The sequence below is a fragment of the Lathyrus oleraceus genome, chromosome 6 (genome assembly GCF_024323335.1).
Source record: "Lathyrus oleraceus cultivar Zhongwan6 chromosome 6, CAAS_Psat_ZW6_1.0, whole genome shotgun sequence".
Taxonomy (NCBI): domain Eukaryota; kingdom Viridiplantae; phylum Streptophyta; class Magnoliopsida; order Fabales; family Fabaceae; genus Lathyrus; species Lathyrus oleraceus.
This window is the reverse complement of record NC_066584.1, coordinates 494,753,755-494,774,436: the sequence shown is the minus strand read 5'-3', so window position 1 is coordinate 494,774,436 and position 20,682 is coordinate 494,753,755. Positions and strand designations below refer to the sequence as shown.

The 20,682-nt window shown below is 41.3% G+C and overlaps 1 pseudogene; it reads right to left on the bottom strand.

Moving 5' to 3' along the window:
* Positions 1-2,256: 2,256 nt before the first annotated feature.
* Positions 2,257-2,356, bottom strand: LOC127098837 (uncharacterized; annotated as a pseudogene).
* Positions 2,357-20,682: the final 18,326 nt, after the last annotated feature.

The following is a 20,682-nucleotide window of genomic DNA, read 5'->3' as shown; positions in this document are numbered from 1 at the left end:
CAAAAAGGAGAGAAAAGGGACCAAATGCCAAAGCCCAGCCCAAAGCGCACAAGTCACCAACGCTGTGCCTGTGACGGACGTCACAGGGTGCGTGACGAGCGTCACGCAAAACAGCCTTGTGACGGACGTCACACATAGTGTGACGAGCGTCACACAATTCCACTACCTTTTTGGCGCAAGTAACGCCCTCAGAAAGACTTGAAGAAGAACTTGAGAAGTTGGTCTCCTATATCCACGCCGTGCATGTAGCCACGTTGAAGAATGGGAGAAACGGAAAGCAGTTACCAACACTATTATAAATAGCCATCTCAAAAACCTAAAAGCTCCGGTTTTTCCACGCTCATACTGCCGAAGCTCTGCCAAATTTTCTTTTCACGCTTTTGCTTATTTTTTCCTTTCCAGCAACTTAACATTGTTTATTTTTATTTATTTCTTTTGCAAGTTCTGCATTCTTTTTCCCTTGCAAATTTATCTTTCCCTTTTTAGCATTTAGATATTTTTCGCATAATAGTTTCTACACCGGAAACTATTGTGCAACTTTTTATCGGATCTAACCTTACGTTAGATTCTAGTTCTATTTCCTTGGTTTAATTTATTATTTAATTGAAGAATCGAAGAACAAATCCTACCGGCTTGTGGTAGAGTGTTCAAGACTATTGTATTGCGCATTCAGGTTCTTTAATCATTATTTAATATTTTGTTTTATTATTTATCTATATTATCTGCCTGGAATGAGTCTGTTTATGCATGATATGTATTCTTGTTTATTTAGCATGTCTGGCTAATTCGCCTAGGTATCGGTATGTAAAGTAAGCAGAATAAGGGATCAAGACTGAGTCGGTCTATCTAAACTTAAAATTAAAATCAATCTTTTTTACGGTCTCAACTTACAGGTTTACTAACAAGATTTTTTTACAGAAGTAAAGGACATAAAGAAGTTAAAATCAATAGAGCGAGAGTTTGAGATTTTAACTGGACAGTGTAAGTTAGGCATTAATTCTAGATCAGGGCGAGAGCAAGTTTTAGAGTTAATTAAATTCTGACCTTTTCCAAAAAGTATTTTTAAAGATTGAATGTGAGGACGAGAGTTAAGCATTTGGATTTGATTATATAACCTAAGTCAACAGAGCGAGAGTTTGAGATAAGGGTGTTTAAAACGGTCAGTGTTTTCTTAAAAAGAGTTTCTGCAACTTTATTGTTTTCAAAATATGGTTTTTGACTTAATTATAAGTGACAGCTACATTAATATAAAATCATGGTTTATTCAACAGAGCGAGAGTTTGAGATAAAACCTTTAACCAATAAAGTTAACTGAAACGATTCATTTTAAAACCAAGAAACCGACAAAGACTTGAATCCCTAGTTTTGACGAACTACATACCGATATCCGTTTTATTAATATTTAATCTAGATCTTAGTTTAGCTCTTAGTTTTTCCCCAAACAATCAAACATTTTCACCTTAGATTTACGTAGTAACCTTAGATAACGGTATATCGATTCATAAGTCCCTGTGGGATCGATATCTTTTAAAACTACGCGATAGAACTGTGCACTTGCAGTTTGTATCCCATTCTCGACGCACACAGTCGAGCGAACAAGTTTTTGGCGCCGTTGCCGGGGACTTCTATTTAATCGATATTGTAACTCTTCCGTTACGCTGTAGAGACTAAGGTTTCTTTTTCTTCTATTCTTTCTTTCGTTGATTTGTATGCCACGCACTCGCTCTCAAGGCGAACCGCTCTATTTACGAATCAACGATATCGAACTATATCTCCGAGTCTTACGACGAATTCGGGAATATCGTGCTGAAAACAATCTCCCTCCTATAGACCTTCCTGATCTCAAAAACATTTTTCCTTCGATACCCGAGATGGCAGAACCAGCTCGTGCTCTTAGAGATTACGCCGCTCCATCGCAAGATGAACCGCATTCAAGTATTGCTCCGCCCGCAATCGAAGCAAACAACTTCGAACTTAAACCTTCGCTGTTGCAAGCTGTGCAACAGAACCAATTCTCTGGAAATCTTACCGAAGATCCAAACCTTCATTTATCCGTATTTGTCCAATACGCTGATACTGTTAAAGCTAATGGTGTCACTTCAGAGGCAATTCGACTTCGTCTTTTTCCTTTCTCATTAAGAGATAGCGCTAGAAGATGGCTTCAATCTCTTCCTTCCAACTCAGTCACCACCTGGAACGAGTTGAAGAAAGTTTTTCTTGCCCGATATTTTCCGCCAAGCAAAACAGCTATGTTAAGAGCCCAGATAAACGGATTTAAACAGAAAGACAACGAATCTCTTTTCGAAGCATGGGAAAGATACAAAGACATGATGAGACTTTGCCCACACCATGGTTTGGAAGACTGGTTAGTAATTCACACATTTTATAATGGTCTCTTATACAACACAAGGTTAACAATAGACGCCGCTGCAGGTGGTGCACTAATGAACAAACCTTATGCTGATGCTTACCAGCTTATCGAGAGCATGGCCCAAAATCACTATCAGTGGGGAACCGAACGAACAACGGTGGAAAAACCTCAACCGAAAACTGGCATGTACGAGATAAGTAACCTTGATCACGTTAATGCAAAAGTGGATGCTTTGGTCCAGAAAATTGAAAGTTTAAACGTATCACCTCCAACCGCCGTGGTTGCTATAACTCAGAATTGCGAGGTCTGTGGAATCCAAGGCCACACTCCTGCGGAATGTCAACTCTTGACTGGAATCCAAGCAGAGCAAGTAAACTATGCTCAAGGAAGCCCCTATTCGAATACCTATAACCCAAATTGGAAGAACCATCCAAACTTTTCATATAAGAGTAATAATGCTTTATACGCACCTGGACAGTCTCCAAATCAAGCCCCATCTATACCTCCGGGATATCAGAAACCGAATCCTAACAATAATACCCCTAGAAAATCCAACTTGGAAATCATGATGGAAAACTTTATAGCATCCCAACAACAAACCAATAAAGATTTCTTAAACCAGAACATACACACTGGCGAACAACTTAAACAACTAGCAAGCAAAGTAGATGCCTTGGCTACCCATAACAAAATGCTGGAAACGCAAATATCTCAAGTAGCGCAACAACAAGCACCTACTGCTGCCCCAACTGGTACATTCCCTGGACAGCCCCAACCTAATCCGAGAAGCCAAGCTCATGCAATTATATTAAGAAGTGGAACGGAAGTGGAAGGACCGTCTGACCCAAGGATAGAAAACCAAAACCCTAAGAAATCAACTGAGGAAAGTGAACCTAAGGAAAAGGAAGAGAGTAATAAGGAAACCCTAGAAAAGAAGGAACCTTATGTACCTCCACCACCTTACAAACCACCTATACCTTACCCTCAAAGGCTTGTTAAAACCAAAGATGTAGGCCAATTTAGAAAATTTGTTGATCTCCTTAAACAATTAAACGTTACAATTCCGTTTACCGAAGCTATTACGCAGATGCCCTCATATGCTAAATTCTTAAAAGAAATTCTTTCTAATAAGAGGAAACTTGAGGATAGCAAAACCGTTACACTCCCTGCCGAATGTAGCGCTATAATCCAAAACATGCCCCCTAAACTCAAGGATCCGGGCAGTTTCTCTATACCCTGTCACATAGGAAAATTTGTCATCGACAAAGCCTTATGCGATTTAGGAGCCGGAATTAGCGTTATGCCTTTATCCATATGTAAGAAACTGGAAATGGGAGAATTAAGACCGACCAAAATGTCTGTGCAATTAGCAGATCGTTCCATCAAATATCCTGTAGGAATCCTTGAAAACGTTCCCGTACGCATAGGTCAGTTTTACATTCCCACTGACTTCACAATTATGGACATTAGAGAAGATGATACTACACCTATTATACTAGGAAGACCATTCTTAGCAACTGCCGGTGCAATCATAGACGTAAAACGAGGACGACTCACCTTCGAAGTAGGTGAAGAGAAAATTGAATTCATTCTTTCCCAATTCTTGAAAGCACCTGCAATAGAAGATACATGTTACTTCATGGATATCATCGATGAATGCATAAAAGAAGCAGAGTCAGGAGAAGACAAATCATCAGACTATCTTTTAGAAGACAAATCATCAGACTATCTTTTAGAGGACAAATCTAAACAATGCCTAGCAATAACACCGGATCCTACGCAGTGTCTTAACAAACCAACCCCTGATTTGAAAACACTTCCCAAAAATCTGAGATATGAATTCCTAGACTTAGAACTTGAACGACCTGTGATAGTTAATGCAGATCTAGGAAGACTCGAAACAGAAAAACTCCTACATATCTTAAGAAAATATCCAACCGCACTAGGATACCACATCACCGATCTTAAAGGAATAAGCCCTTCTATTTGTATGCACCGCATCATGTTAGAAGAAGACTGTAAAACCTCTAGGGAACACCAGAGAAGACTAAATCCGATCCTAAGTGAGGTAATAAAGAAAGAAATAACCAAGTTATTGGAAGCAGGTATTATATATCCTATATCTGATAGCAAATGGGTTAGTCCTGTACACGTTGTACCAAAGAAAGGAGGCATAACCGTTATTGAAAACGAAAAAGGAGAAACTATAACTAAACGAATCGAATCGGGATGGAGAATGTGCATTGATTATAGGAAACTAAACAAAGCAACCCGAAAAGATCATTTCCCTTTACCATTCATTGACCAAATGTTAGAACGATTAGCAAAACATTCACATTTCTGTTATCTAGACGGTTATTCAGGCTTCTTTCAAATACCAATTCACCCTGATGACCAAGAAAAGACAACATTCACATGCCCTTTTGGCACCTTCGCATATAGACGAATGCCGTTTGGTCTGTGTAATGCCCCTGCAACTTTTCAAAGATGCATGATGGCAATATTCGCCGACTTTCTCGAAAACATTATGGAAGTATTTATGGATGACTTTTCTGTATACGGACAAAGTTTCGAAGAATGCCTTGAAAACCTGGAAAGAGTTCTTGAGCGATGTGTAAAAGTAAACTTAGTACTTAATTGGGAAAAGTGCCACTTTATGGTACAAGAAGGAATTGTTTTAGGACACATCATCTCGAACAGAGGAATTGAAGTAGACAAAGCCAAGATAGAGGTAATCGAAAATCTTCAACCCCCAAGAACCGTGAGAGAAGTACGAAGCTTTTTAGGACACGCCGGTTTTTACCGACGATTCATCAAAGACTTCTCTAAGATAACTAAACCCTTAACCGGACTGTTAATGAAAGATGCTGAATTCATATTCGACGATAACTGTTTAAAAGCATTTCAAACTCTTAAACAAGCATTGATCTCAGCACCCATTATGCAGACACCAGACTGGAATGAACCATTCGAAATAATGTGCGATGCCAGTGACTATGCTGTAGGTGCTGTTCTAGGACAAAGAAAGGATAAAAAGCTTCACGTTATATATTACGCTAGCAGAACCCTGGATGAAGCGCAAATGAATTATGCCACAACTGAGAAAGAACTCCTAGCAGTGGTATTTGCGCTAGATAAATTTCGTTCTTACTTGGTAGGAGCCAAAATAATAGTTTATACCGATCACGCTGCTATCAGGTACCTTTTAACAAAAAAAGATGCTAAACCTAGACTCCTAAGATGGATCTTGTTGCTACAAGAATTCGACTTAGAAATCAAGGACAAGAAAGGAACTGAAAACGTAGTAGCAGACCACCTCTCTAGACTTGAGAACCTTGAACCGGAAAGAACATCAATTAATGATGATTTCTCATACGATAAACTTATAGCTACTTTGGAAGAGAACAACTCCGACATACAAGTAGAAACCACCTTAGCTATATCTGTCACACCATGGTACGCTGATCTAGTCAATTATTTAGCTGCCGGAATAGTTCCACCTACTTTATCTTACCAGCAGAAGAAACGATTCTTCCACGACATAAAACACTATTACTGGGATGATCCCTTACTTTTCAAAAGAGGCCCCGATGGTATTTTCCGTCGATGTATACCCGAAGAAGAGGTAGGAAATATAATCCAACACTGCCACTCCGCTCCTTATGGTGGACACACAAGTACATCCAAGACCTGCTCTAAAACCCTACAAGCTGGCTTTTATTGGCCAACTATATGGAAGGACGTACATGCGGCTATTAAGGAGTGTGACAGATGTCAACGCACGGGAAACATATCTAGACGCGACGAGATGCCACAAAAAGGTATTTTGGAAGTAGAGATTTTCGACGTGTGGGGGATAGACTTCATGGGACCTTTCCCATCCTCTTTCGGTAACAAATACATACTCGTGGCAGTTGACTACGTATCAAAGTGGATCGACGCTATAGCTTCTCCAACCAATGACACCCGAGTAGTAACTAGACTCTTTAAAAATATAATATTTCCGAGATTTGGCATCCCAAGAATAGTAGTCAGTGATGGTGGATCACACTTTATATCCAAGGTACTCGAAAAACTACTACTTAAGTATGGAGTGAGACATAGGATAGCGACACCTTACCACCCTCAAACCAGTGGACAAGTGGAAGTATCTAACAGAGAAATCAAGCAAATACTAGAAAAAACGGTAGCCACTTCAAGGAAAGATTGGTCACTGAAATTACCAGAAGCTTTGTGGGCATACCGAACTGCTTATAAAACTCCCATAGGGACGACCCCATTTAAGCTCATTTATGGAAAATCCTGTCACCTCCCGGTAGAATTAGAACATAAAGCCTATTGGGCTATTAGAAATTTAAATTTGAATTATAAAGCCGCCGGTGAAAAGAGAATCCTTGACATAAACGAATTAGAGGAACTCAGAAGAGACGCCTATGAAAATGCCAAAATCTATAAAGAAAGAACAAAACAATGGCATGACAAGCGTATATCAAGGAAAATCTTCAAGCAAGGCGACGCAGTACTTTTATTTAACTCTAGACTAAAGTTATTCCCGGGAAAACTACGATCCAGATGGTCAGGACCTTTTCATATCACTAAAATCTTTCCCAGTGGAGCAGTAGAAATAAAAGGACAATCTACAGAACCGTTCACCGTAAACGGGCAACGTCTGAAACACTATCACTATGCGGAAACCAACGAGGATTCGCAAATTCTACACTTAGACGAAACGCCCCCAGGACTCATAGACTATATTTAACAGTTTCTTTGTCGAGCTTGCGACATTTAAACAAAGCGCTTAGTGGGAGACAACCCACAAATTAATTTGTTATTTTATTATTCTATTATTATCATTTCCCTATTTCTTTCTTAATTATTCTTTTAATTTCTGTTTAGTATTCATTCTTGATTTATTTAAAAAGAAAAAAAAAATTTTTTTTTTTTTTTTAATAATATTTTTTTCCTTCTTTCGGCATTTGGCCAAATCCTGACTTAAACTCATGTTTTCTTTTCTCTAGCTAACACTAACCAGATGGGACATTTTGATCGTATGGGTATCAAGTTCAGAGGAATGGCTCAGAAACAGAAGTTTGAAGAATTAGCCGCTAGAGAGATGCTACCTAGTTTATATGCTGATGATTGGGCTATGACTGCCCTTGGACTGAGACAGAGTGTCCTGTATTTGCTGAGTCAGATAGGATGGGAGACATCCCCTATCCTGAGACATTTCACCACCTACCGGAGACTCACACTAGAATTCCTTAGTTCACTAATCTATCTACCCAGCCATGGAAAAGGAATTAGCAGAGGTTTTATCCAGTTCAGAATGTTCAATATGGAGTACCAATTTAATATTAGAGACTTTACCAACCTTTTGGGTTTTCCTACCTCCTTTGATACATTCACTGTAAGCCAGGAAGAACTTTTTGAATATAGAGAGCTTGAACACTTTTGGGGTAAGCTGACTGGAAATGATGAACCCGAAGAACATGAGTTTCTCTCTGGAAACATACACAACCCGGCTTTTCGCTATTTCCATAAGATCCTGACCCACACTTTATTTGGGAAGAAGCCAAATAGTACTTCAGTTTCACGTGATGAACTCTTCATCATATTTTGTGCTTCCCAGAACCGTCCAGTAAACGGTGCTACTTTTATGTTAGCTAATTTGGACCACCTTATCCAGGATGAGCGAGCACCCATTAGAATAGGCGGTTTGATAACTATGATAGGTAATGCTATTGGATTACGTCAGCCTATGCTTGACCTTAACCCTTTTTGTGGCATTACTACTATGAGTATACCTTTCCTCTTCAACACTATGTTTATAGCAAACCTAGGGTCTGATGAGTTTGAGCTTATTATTGATAACCAGGTTCTCTGCCTATTCACCATGCCCGATCCTAGGACTAGTGTTCATAACCAAAGGAACTGGCTTTATAACCTGAATGAAACCCCAACTCCTGCTGGATCCACTGAATCCATCCAGGATTATGAGATTTGTGATGACTATGAGAATTATGTTGACCAGATCTCCCTTGCTGAGTCTGACCCTCAGACACCATCCGGCTATCATGATATTGACCCCCCTCCTCAGCCTGTTCCGACCGAAGAATCAGCCATACCTGACCTCCGGCATCATATGCCCGGAACTGATTATAACACCGCCATTGAAGCTTTGATGTCAGAACAAGACGCCCTTAGAGGAGAATTTACTAACATGAGAGATGAAGTTCTAGGATACATGAGCAGCATGACGAATCAGTTTCACGAATTGCTACATCATGTTAACTCTTTTGCTCCTCCGGCCAGAGATCGTACAGAGGGATAGAGTTTAGTTATTTTCCTAAGTTATTTAGTTTTAAGTTAGATTTATTTATTAATGTTATTTGAATTCATGTTTATTTCTCTTTCATTTCATTGTTTTCCTTCCCTGTAATACATTATGATCATTTTTATTGAAGCTGTTTAGTTAATTTTATTATGCAATGGCTATTATACTCTACTGTTGTTACCTATTATTATTATTATACAAAGCAAGTAAGCGTGCGCGATAAATTAAACTGCAGACTAAACTGATCATAAACAGAATGAAACATTAAAATACGCTACCAAAGTAATTCTGTGAAGCGCCACTAAGCCTTTCCAAAAAGGAAGTGTGACGAGCGTCACACTACCCATAACGGACGGCACGCCTATTGCCTGTTACGAGCGTCACAGCCCTGTGACGAGCGTAACACTCCTCAGACTAGTGAACGTTAAGGAGCCGTTGGAGACGAACGTTACACTTTAACTTTTTATCTTCCCCATTCACTTTTCATTTAACCACACTTAATTACTTTTCAACCACTTTTTCTTTCCACCTTCCAAATTCTTCTCCTATAAATACCCACCAAACCTTCCTTCATTCACCACAAAACAATTCTCTCATATCAAATACATTTCTTTTTTTTTCCAAATCATCCCTTCAAAAATTCATCACAATGGCGGGAAATCAGAATTTCGGAAATATCATCTTCCGATCCGTAGATGACGATTATCAGAGGGAGCAATTCGAGCGTTTCCAACAGCGAGGCGTCGCCTCCACCAGGTACCCCGATTTACCTTGTTTACAACAATTAGGCCTACTCCAAGGTATCGAATGGATGCTCCGTCAAGCCAACTTAACCTTCCTTTGCACTCATAACCAACCCACCTACCCATCCCTAACCTTAAATTCTTAAGTTCATATGACTACACCACTCCCGCCGGTGAAGACGAATTTCTAACCGGTACGGCAACCTTCCGTATGTTTAACACCGAGTACTCTCTAACCCAACACCAATTGAGTACCATGCTACAATTTCCCACAGAAGGTCTGCTGCATGCCAGAATCCCTCCAACCTCAAACTGGAACACAGTTGGTGTTTTCGGCCTTTTTAAGAAAATTTCCGGTATAGAAACCTACAACTGGGAAGAGCTCCTTCTCTCCCATATACATAACCCCACTATCCGGTACTTTATCCGCATCTTGCAAAACACAATTTTTGGAAGGCCAAACAACAGCAAGGTCAACTCAAAGGAGCTATTTTTCCTCCAGTGCGTCTTCGCACCAGATACTCAGGTAAACGCCGCCTCCTTTCTCTTTCATCATATCCGCACCTTATGTGCTAGAGGCAGGCAACCTTTTATAATTGGTGGATTAATCACCACCATCGCACTTGGCCTAAACCTAGGGGATAAACTCCAAACTTTAGAATCCCTACCTCCCCTATCTATGGATATCAGCTACTGTCGATCCAGCCGCCTGATTAAGAACAGAGTAGGCGGAGGATATTATCTTATGGTGAACAACCAGGCAGTCCCAAGCGTTGTTCTACCAAATATCGCCCTCACTGATGTCACAAACCCCAACCGCCACCTCTATGATCTAAACGCTCCTGAAACCACCGAGCCTTCACAAACAAACCCGCAAACAGATGAGTTTGAAGAAATGGAACAAGGTGATCATCCGCCTACACAACAGTCAGTCCCGCTCAACCCTTCCGGCAATACAACTGGCCCATCCTCCCAACGTCGTCGACGAAGAAGGCCTGCAACCAACGACGACATTATGGATGCTATCGATGGAATGCAGGCACAGAATGTCGAGATGCTGCAGATGATGCATCAAATGCAACAGCAACAGGATGCTAGGAATGCCATAACCGACCAGCGGTTTACTGAGTTGTTCAGCAGGTTCGACAACTTAGACTTACGTCAGAGATCACCAGGTCCAAGAACCAGAGGCGGAAGACAACCTTAGTTGTAGTTTCTTTTTCCTTTCCATCTTGTATTTCATTTCCTTAAAACATTGGGGGACAATGTTTAATTTAAGTATGGGGGGGGGGGGGGGGGGGTAAACTTGTTCCTTCCATTTCCATTCTTCAAGTATGTTATTTTCCCTTTCATTGTTATTTCCCTTTTCATTGTTATTTCCCTTCCTTATTATTTAATATTTTGTTTTAAAAAAAAAAAAAAAAAATTTATAATTTTAAGTTAAGCCCCTAGTGTGAAATATTTCTATTATCTATTCCCCTCAATTTTCTTGAGCCATAACAAAAAAAAAAAATTTCAACACACCCAATAAGCATAAAGGTTGCTTACTTTATAAAACTTGAGTGAAATCAAGACAAAAAAATCATTACCATAACAACGCTCTGAGAACCTCAACATGTTAGATCAGGATAAGTATCTATTATACAAATCCCTCGAACTTTTAGCTTTAGAGTAACCCCCGAGTAGTTTATACGAGAAGTCAGCACCATCTTAATAGCAAACTACGTGGAGAACCGATGAATATAAGTGAATGACTCCCAAAGTAACATAAAATATATGAATATATCAGGAAATGCACTGATTAAATTAGGTGATCCTTACCAGATCATTTAATCTAAAGGTTGCAGATCATGCAAAAACACAATATGAAAAATCCATTATGAGTTGGTTCAGTAGGTATCTGGTACTGAACTCGGTAGGGCGGACTACGGTTCGATCCCCCACAATTTGCAATGGACTGAATAACGAAGTTATCCGACTTATGTACCAGAACTTCTAGCTAAAAGCGGATCATAATCACTAACCGGTTACTCCACTATGTGCGCGAAAAGATAAAGGGCTTAATGTGATTTCGCTAGAATGAAAGCGGGTGAAATAAAAGTAAAGGAACTAGGATAGCTATAATGGCAGTACTTGAACTGATTTGCATAAGGTAGGGTTATCTAAGTTGTAACGGTAGTTGTTGATGTCAAGACTAAACTCAAAATTGCTTCTAAATAAAATCCATTTGCAACCTATTACGAATTGATGTGTGTTTTGAAACTTCGCCTGGCTAAATTTTGAAAACGATTTCTATACTGAATTTTTGCTTGAGGACAAGCAAAGATCTAAGTATGGGGGAGTTTGATAACACGAAATTATATCATATTTTAGGACTTAATTCCATTAAATTCTATGACTATTTATTTCGGTTTACTGCATTTTATGAGATATTACGTGGTATTTTCTTCCTAATTGTCGCAGGTAGTCTATTTTGAAGAACAAGTGAAAATGGAAGAAAAGGAGGTGCAAAAAGGAGAGAAAAGGGACCAAATGCCAAAGCCCAGCCCAAAGCGCACAAGTCACCAACGCTGTGCCTGTGACGGACGTCACAGGGTGCGTGACGAGCGTCACGCAAAACAGCCTTGTGACGGGCGTCACACATAGTGTGACGAGCGTCACACAATTCCACTACCTTTTTGGCGCAAGTAACGCCCTCAGAAAGACTTGAAGAAGAACTTGAGAAGTTGGTCTCCTATATCCACGCCGTGCATGTAGCCACGTTGAAGAATGGGAGAAACGGAAAGCAGTTACCAACACTATTATAAATAGCCATCTCAAAAACCTAAAAGCTCCGGTTTTTCCACGCTCATACTGCCGAAGCTCTGCCAAATTTTCTTTTCACGCTTTTGCTTATTTTTTCCTTTCCAGCAACTTAACATTGTTTATTTTATTTATTTCTTTTGCAAGTTCTGCATTCTTTTTTCCCTTGCAATTTATCTTTCCCTTTTTAGCATTTAGATATTTTTCGCATAATAGTTTCTACACCGGAAACTATTGTGCAACTTTTTATCGGATCTAACCTTACGTTAGATTCTAGTTCTATTTCCTTGGTTTAATTTATTATTTAATTGAAGAATCGAAGAACAAATCCTACCGACTTGTGGTGGAGTGTTCAAGACTATTGTATTGCGCATTCAGGTTCTTTAATCATTATTTAATATTTTGTTTTATTATTTATCTATATTATCTGCCTGGAATGAGTCTGTTTATGCATGATATGTATTCTTGTTTATTTAGCATGTCTGGCTAATTCGTCTAGGTATCGGTATGTAAAGTAAGCAGAATAAGGGATCAAGACTGAGTCGGTCTATCTAAACTTAAAATTAAAATCAATCTTTTTTACGGTCTCAACTTACAGGTTTAATAACAAGATTTTTTTTACAGAAGTAAAGGACATAAAGAAGTTAAAATCAATAGAGCGAGAGTTTGAGATTTTAACTGGACAGTGTAAGTTAGGCATTAATTCTAGATCAGGGCGAGAGCAAGTTTTAGAGTTAATTAAATTCTGACCTTTTCCAAAAAGTATTTTTAAAGATTGAATGTGAGGACGAGAGTTAAGCATTTGGATTTGATTATATAACCTAAGTCAACAGAGCGAGAGTTTGAGATAAGGGTGTTTAAAACGGTCAGTGTTTTCTTAAAAAGAGTTTCTGCAACTTTATTGTTTTCAAAATATGGTTTTTGACTTAATTATAAGTGACAGCTACATTAATATAAAATCATGGTTTATTCAACAGAGCGAGAGTTTGAGATAAAACCTTTAACCAATAAAGTTAACTGAAACGATTCATTTTAAAACCAAGAAACCGACAAAGACTTGATTCCCTAGTTTTGACGAACTACATACCGATATCCGTTTTATTAATATTTAATCTAGATCTTAGTTTAGCTCTTAGTTTTTCCCCAAACAATCAAACATTTTCACCTTAGATTTACGTAGTAACCTTAGATAACGGTATATCGATTCATAAGTCCCTGTGGGATCGATATCTTTTAAAACTACGCGATAGAACTGTGCACTTGCAGTTTGTATCCCATTCTCGACGCACACAGTCGAGCGATCACTTTTGTACATTTATTTACTTACTTGCTTGCATTCATCTGCTGTATCTGTTGGAGCTGTTGTTTGTTTGTTGGGATGGGATGTTCTACGAGAGATAAGCCCATTACCCAGGCTTGAGTATACACATAGGTTTTAGAGTGGATGATCATGAGGCTTGCGTGGCATGTTGCTACGTTAAGTCGTTCGTGAAGAATCACACCCAGACGAGGTTTCTTTTGGATATATTATGTCCTACGGATGTTCCTTAACGACATGATGTTCCTTTAGAAATCGTCGACTCTGGTGACCATTTCCCGAGAACTCAGTCGAGGCCTCTCCTCCGAGACATGATTATGTTAGCTCTGGTGGGTGCATTCTCGCTGATCAATCCGAGGACCCCGAGACTGGGAACTTGCTTTAGGATGTCCTGTTGAGGGGAGTCAGTGGAGGTCTTTTTATCCCGTAATAATGCCAAACCTTCAGTGGTAAACGTATTATTCGCGACTGAAGGGCTGAAGTTGACGAACTTCTGTTCTTAGAACCTACCAGTGAGGGGCGGGCTAAATTCAGGAAACCTTAACCTCCAACCAACCCGGTTTTCTAGAGCAGAGCTTTGATCTTGTATTATATTCCTCAGTGGTTTTCTCTTCAGACAGTGTAACCCGACAGATGTTCAAGCAGATACAGCAATCCTGATTGACATGCCGCTGCACTGCATTCACATCATCACATCATTTGCATTCATATCATTTAACACATGTTTATCCATTTCAAGGGGGTTTACATCTTCTTCTTGATTCCAGTCGGAGTTTTTCTGGTTCTCTTAAGATCGATATTGGCAGAAAGAGACTTGTCGCCTACAAGTTTCCGGTGGTCTGTCTGGAGCCCATCCAACAGTTGATGCAGTTAATGGATCCTAGTTCTCTAGAAGGATTCCGAGAGGATTACGGTCTGATTCTAAGTTTCGTCACGGTTCTTTCCAAAGATCAACATGACGCCCTATTCACACTGCTACAGTTCTATGACCCTCCATTGAGGTGTTTCACATTCCCGGATTATATCTTGGTCCCTACTCTGAAGGAGATTGCCAGTTTTCTCAGAGTTCCTATCAGGTCACAGTTATTGTTCTACAGTTTTGAGTTTCTGCCCGATCTCAGCATGGTTGCTTCAGCCACATATTTGGAGGAATCAGTCTGGAAGACTAATATGTGTCAGAAGGGAGAAGTTAGTGGTTTTCATCTGAGTTTCTTACTGGGAGAAGCAAAGAAGAAGCTGGAAGACGGTAACCAGAGGGGTTTCAATGCTGTGTTGGCTCTTTGCGTGTATGGGATTGTCTTGTTCCCTAATGTCGCCAAATTTGTGGACATGGACGCAATACGCCTCTTCGTGTTGAGAAATCCAGTACCGACCTTGCTAGGAGATTTCTTTCATTCAGTGCACCACAGAAATAAGAATAGAAAAGGGGGATTGTTGAATTGTTGTGTGCCTTTGTTTTATAGGTGGTTCAGTTCTCACCTACCCAAATCAGGAGTGTTCGTTAATGTCAAGGACTCGTTGAGTTGGTCGAAGAGATTGATGGGGTTGAGAGCTGAAGATATTCCTTGGTGGTCCGACCGGAGCTTGCTTCGGGCAGATATTATTCATAGTTGTGGGAACTTCCCAAATGTTCCGTTGGTAGGAAGAAGAGGAGGAATCAACTATAATCCTTCTCTAGCAGTTAGACAGTTTGGATATGCTTTAAGAACTCCGCCTTTGGAAAAGGATGTGGAAGAATCTCTGTTTTTCCATTCTTCGCCTGACTTGACGGTATCCCGTAAGGCAGCTGAGGCCTGGCTCAAGGTGATCAAGAGAGGAAGAACCGTCCTTGGAAAAGGAGATTGTAGAACTTACCCTCGGTATGAAGAGTGGCTTCAAGGAAGAGTCGAAGAGTTTGGTCTGCCGTTCCCTATTGAAGAACCTTTGTATCCACCTACTCCTGAGCAGTCAACAATGGTGAGCCGAGAGGAGTACGACAAGTTGAAGAGTGCCATGGAGGGACTTCAAACCAAGAACTCAGAGTTAAGTGAGAAGTTGCAAGACTGTATGCATCAATTCCAGGAGGCATAATATCAGAAGGGGGAAGCTGTCAGAGTGCAAAAGGAAGCAGAGATGAGATTTGCTGTGGAGGCGGACTTCTTCAGGAAGACAGACGAAGCCTTGAGATCATCCAGTTCTGAGTTGAGGCGAGTCAAGCAGCAGTTAGTAGATGCTCATGGTAAATTAGCTGGGTGGCAGGAGCAATGGGATGCATTTTCAACTTCTCGGAAGGCAAAGGAGAAGGAGACAGTAGCCGAACTGACTGGTCAGATAGAGAAATTGACGACTTTGCTGAAGGGGAAGAACAATGAGCTTCTGTGCGCCCGTTCTACTAATGGCTACATCACAGGTCAACTCCATGAGGCTCGAGGACAGATTGAAGAACTCAAGGTGTTGGCAGGTTTGAAGAAATCCAGACTTGAAGAGGTATTCGGAGAAGATGATGGGAATTACTACAGAGAGCACATCAACAAACTGGATGGGATCATTCACAAGAGGAATCTGCTTATCCGGCATTTGACAGAATCTCCAGATCATCCCGACACGGTGGCATTACTGGATGAAGTGAGGACCAGTCCTTATGGGTTGTATACAGGAGGCTGATCCCTAGTTTATGTTCCTCCCTTTACTTTTTGTTTTGTCGTTGTGTAGTGATAATCCACAGGCTTGTTGTGGGGATCCTCTTTTGATGTACTTTTGGCTAAGGCCCCTTTCCTGGAACTCATTTGTATGTTGGTTTCCCTTTGTTGCATCTTGATCTCAGAAGTTTATCCATGACTCAGTCTTCTTGCACTATTCGCCTGATGTGAGACTGGAATCAAGGGGGTAGAATACCTTTTGGATTTGATAAACATGGCATTGCATTTACATATTCATTGTCATATCTTGCATAACAGGTACCGCTGCAGTGTTCTCATATTGTTTGGTGTCCCACTAGCAGGATAGCTGACTCAGGCATTCACCGATACGGTACCCGAAGGAATCAGCAGAGAGCGATGGAGAGCCTACAAGCAGAGCTCGCCGAGATGAAGATTCACATGAATCAATTCATGGATTTGGTTCAAGGGGTGGCTCAAGGACAGCAGGAGCTTAGATTGTTGGTACAGAGGGATCCCCCTATTACTCAACCGGAGACGTTGGCTGATCCTCCAGCTGGAGAGGCTAATGGTCCCAATGGACCGGGGCCTATCCCGATCCCGCATGTCAACCTAGATCAACAACCCATTCAGGATGGTCAGTTCCCCATTGCTTCAGGAAGACTTTGGCATGGACCCCATGTTTAGAAGATTGGAAGAGAGGTTGAAAGCAGTGGAAGGACATAATCTTCTGGGAGTAGATGTTGCTGACTTGGGGCTGGTCCCAGGTGTGAGAGTGCCACTGAAACTCAAGGTCCCGATATTTGACAAATACCATGGCAGCTCTTGCCCCAAAACTCACGTGCAAGCCTATTTCCGTAAAATGGTTGCATACTCTGATGACGAGAAGCTACTTATGTACTTCTTCCAGGATAGCCTAGATGGGGCATCCTTGGAATGGTATATGAGGCTGGACAGAGCCCACATCCGTTGCTGGAGGGATTTGGCAGAGGCTTTCGTGAAGCAGTATCAGTATAATGCAGACATGGCTCCGGACAGAACTCAACTTCATAATCTGTCTCTTAAAAGCAATGAGTGCTTCAGGGAATACGCTCAACGCTGGAGGGATACAACTTCCCGTGTTCAGCCTCCTATGTTGGAAAAGGAAATGGCCAACATGTTCATGAATACGCTGCCTGGACCTTATCTGGAGCGTCTGGTGGGGTGCAATGCTTCCAACTTTGCTGATGTGGTCTCTACTGGAGAAAGGGTGGAGAATTACCTAAAGACCTATAAGAGCCAGAGTGGAGGTGGATCCTCATCAGGGGTGAAGAAGTCGTTCATTCAGGGACAGAAGAGGAGAGAAGGGGATGCAAATGCCATATCTTCTTATCAGAACAGGGATAACCGGAGGAATAATTTTCAGAATTATCATCAGCAACCGTATGTTGCGGCTGTGACCATTCCAGCTGTAGCACCACTACAACAACAACAACCGCAGCGTCAACCAGCTCAGTATCAACAGCAGCAACAACCGGGTAACAGACCCGCTTATCAACAGAGGCAAAGGATGATGGACCGGCGTTTCGACACCCTTCCAATATCGTACGCTCAGTTGCTTTCTAGTCTTCAACAACTACAACTTGTACAACTGCGCACTCTGGCTCCTCCTATTGGTAGACTTCCGGTGGGTTACGACGCCAACGCTAGGTGTAGCTTCCACTCTGGGGCACCTGGCCACAATATTGAGAACTACAAAGCTTTTAAGCACGTAGTTCAGGACCTCATAGATTCAAAGGCCATCGACCTTGCACCGGCTCCGAATGTCGTTAACAATCCCATGCCCCAGCATGGTGGTGCGAACGTTAACATGATAGAGGGAAAAGCCAAGTCCATTAAGGATGTGTTGAAGTTGAAGACTCCATTGTTGGATATCAAAGGATGCTTGTTGAAGGCCGATGTTTTCCCCGGTTGTGGGAAGGGTTGTTTGGATTGTGCCACTCAGAGTGGAGGTTGTTTGAAGCTACAGCAGGGTATCCAGGCCTTGCTCGACAAGGGTATCCTCCAGGTTGAAGATTTGTCTGTCCAAGAGTCTGTGGAAGGGGTTGAGGAAGAAGTGTTTGAAGATGCTACTGATGAATTCGCAGATGTTGTTCCTGTTAATTTTGTGATTCCCAGTGAGGTCTCTGCAATCAACAATGAGGGTGGGGATAGTGATTGTGACATCGACAACTGGGTGCGTCCGAGGATCCCGGGTAAAGTCATCAACAATTGGTCTTCTGAAGAGATTATCCAAGTCACTCTTCTTGAAGAGTAATTTTCTTTGTTTATTCATGCATATCCAAGTCTTACGTTCCGCCCAGGGCGTAATGACTCATTGTAGGGCCCATCTATGTGACACTTGCATTTTTATCATAAATAAAGGACGTATTTTTGCATTCAAACATTTCGTTCCCTGTCTTTCTATTTTTGCAGTTTTTTAAAATAAAAAAAATGGCAATGTTTTGTTTAGTTTTCACTTCTTGTTCACACTCATAAGCACATACCATCACTCATGCAGATGCACATCACCGGATCCTATTGATAACGTTTCTGCTACAGCTCGTTTCGACTTTGAAAATCCAATCTTTCAAGCTGAAGAAGAGGGCGATGAAGACTGTGAACTCCCTGAAGAGCTTACCAGGTTATTAAAACAAGAGGAAAGGGTTATTCAACCGCATCAAGAGTCTGTTAAAGTGATTAATCTCGGCACCGAGGACGCCAAGAGAGAAATCAAGATAGGGGCTGCTTTAGAAGACAATGTGAAGAAAGGGATGATTGAATTGCTGCAAGAATACGTTGACATCTTCGCCTGGTCTTATCAGGACATGCCTGGACTGGACACAGACATCGTGGTACACCGCTTGCCTCTCAAAGAAGGTTGTCCTCCAGTCAAGCAGAAGCTCAGAAGAACAAGACCAGAGATGGCCGTCAAGATAAAGGAAGAAGTGCAAAAGCAGTTGGATGCAGGGTTTCTAGCAGTCACCAATTATCCGCCATGGGTTGCAAACATCGTCCCAATACCTAAGAAGGATGGAAAGGTACGGATGTGTGTCGACTACCGGGATCTGAACAGAGCTAGCCCAAAAGATGATTTCCCATTACCTCACATCGATATTTTGGTGGATAATACAACTCAGTTCTCAGTATTCTCCTTCATGGATGGTTTTTCTGGCTATAACCAAATCAAGATGGCACCAGAGGACATGGAAAAGACAACTTTCATAACCCCATGGGGCACCTTCTGCTACAAGGTGATGCCGTTTGGTCTGAAAAATGCTGGAGCAACATATCAACGAGCTATGGTGACTCTGTTCCATGATATGATTCATCATGAAATCGAGGTTTATGTGGACGATATGATTGCCAAATCTCAGACAGAAGAAGAACATTTGGTAAATTTGCAGAAACTGTTTGAGCGTTTGAGGAAATTCAAACTGAGACTTAATCCGAACAAGTGCACTTTCGGGGTGAGATCGGGAAAATTGCTGGGTTTTATTGTTAGCGGAAAAGGGATTGAGGTGGATCCCGACAAAGTAAAAGCGATACAGGAAATGCCAGAGCCAAGAATAGAGAAGCAAGTCCGTAGTTTCTTAGGGAGGTTGAACTACATTGCAAGGTTCGTCTCTCACCTAACAACCACGTGTGAGCCAATTTTCAAATTGCTGAGGAAAGATCAGGCTATCAGGTGGAATGAAGATTGTCAAAGGGCTTTCGAGAAGATAAAAGAGTATCTACAGAAACCTCCAATCCTTATACCTCCCGTTCCTGGGAGACCTCTGATAATGTACCTGTCAGTGACTGAGAACTCGATGGGGTGTGTATTGGGACAGCATGACGAGTCTGGTCGAAAAGAGCATGCCATATACTACCTTAGCAAAAAGTTTACCGACTGTGAAATCAAATATTCGCAGCTTGAGAAAACTTGCTGTGCTTTGGTCTGGGCTGCTCGCCGACTGAGACAGTATATGTTGAACCATACTACCTTGTTGATTTCTAAGATGGATCTAGTGAAGTACATCTTTGAGAAGCCGGCTCTCACCGGACGTGTTGCCCGTTGGCAAATGATTTTAATAGAGTATGATATCCAGTATACATCCCAGAAAGCCATCAAAGGGAGTATTCTGTCAGACTATCTTGCTCAGCAGCCGATTGATGATTATGAGCCGATGAAGTTTGATTTTCCAGATGAAGACATCATGTTCCTCAAGATGAAAGACTGTGAAGAGCCAGTTGTTGAGGAGGGACCTGATCCAAACGAAAAGTGGACTTTGTTGTTTGATGGGGCTGTCAATGCTAGAGGAAGTGGAATTGGCGCTGTCATTACTACTCCGAAAGGTGCCCACATGCCTTTCACCGCTCGTTTGACTTTTGAGTGCACAAATAATGAAGCTGAGTACGAGGCCTGTATTTTGGGTATTGAGCAAGCCATTGATCTGAGAATCAAGACTCTGGACATC